Source organism: Grammomys surdaster, unplaced genomic scaffold (assembly GCF_004785775.1).
Source record: "Grammomys surdaster isolate TR1022 unplaced genomic scaffold, NIH_TR_1.0 126131, whole genome shotgun sequence".
Classification (NCBI taxonomy): domain Eukaryota; kingdom Metazoa; phylum Chordata; class Mammalia; order Rodentia; family Muridae; genus Grammomys; species Grammomys surdaster.
The window spans coordinates 6721704-6723122 of NW_021620939.1; positions in this window are offsets into that span (position 1 = coordinate 6721704).

Consider the following 1419-nt stretch of genomic DNA (forward strand, 5'->3'; position numbering starts at 1 on the left):
CTCTTCTTCCTCCCCCTTTGAGCGCTCTCTCTCTCTCTCTCTCTCTCTCTCTCTCTCTCTCTCTCTCTCTCTCTCTCTCTCTCTCTCTGTGTGTGTGTGTGTGTGTGTGTGTGTGTGTGTGTGTAATTGTTTATTTAGTGTTGAGTAGGGAGCTGTGCTGCAATACTGCTCTGTGGAGATTAAAGGACAACCCACCAGTCCCTGGGATTGAACTCTGGTCTTCAGACTTAGCTACAAGCACCTTTCTTTACCTACTAAGTCACTACCCCCCATGTGCTTTCAGATTCTTTTTTTTTTTTTTTTTTTTTTTTTTGTTTTTCGAGACAGGGTTTCTCTGTGTAGCCCTGGCTGTCCTGGAACTCACTCTGTAGACCAGGCTGGCCTCGAACTCAGAAATCTGCCTGCCTCTGCCTCTCAAGTGCTGGGATTAAAGGCATGTGCCACCACTGCCCAGCTTGCTTTCAGATTCTTAAGTTATTTTTGATATTTCTATATTATGTGTAGAAGTGCCTCGCTGTATGTCTGTGTATCAGAGACATGCACAGCCTACAGAGGCTAGGAGAGGGCATCAGGCTACCTGAGACTGTACTTAAAGACGGTTATGAGCTCCGTGTGGGTCCTGGGAACTGAATCTGGGTCCTCTGGAAGAGCAGCCAGTCCTGGCCACAGAGCCATCTCTCCAGCCTTAGTTTCTGCTTGTTGATTGGATGCAGAATCATCAGTGGCCTCAAACTCTCACTGTGGCTTGCTAGCTGGGATGAAGTGGGGGCCACAATAGACCCTTTCTCTCTTCTGTCAGCGTATTTTATACAAGCAACAGGAAAGTAGCTAGAACCATTCCAAGATCAGAAAACAGTCCTGAAATATTTCAGGCTTCAAGGATTTCCAGGAGAGTACAGTAAATGTGTACAGCTACTATGAATCCTTTTATACTGTTGTGTTCACATGCGTGTCCAGTTACACTGGGACAGACTTCTTGCTAGAGACACCAGCAGGATCTATTTTTCTCTCTTTTAATTTGAAGCTGGAGAGTTGGCTCGGCAGTTAAGCACACTGACTGCTTTTCCTGAGGACCCAGGTCCAGTTCCTAGCACTCACATGGCCACTCACAACTGTCTATTCCAGTCCCAAGGGGAATTCGGGAATTCATCATCCTCTTCTGGTGGCTATGGGGAATGCACACATGTGGTTCACACACATACACACACACACACACACACACACACACACACACACACACACACGCAGACAAGCACTCATACACATAAAACAAAATCTTTTTCTTCCTACCTCACCCAGCTTTTCCCTCCCTGACTTCGTAGCTGAGCTCCCACCAGAACAGTTCTAGGCAGCTTCTTTGGGTAAAAAGAAAGGGGTGGGGGGCTGGAGAGATGGCTCCGCGATCCTGAGTTCAATTCC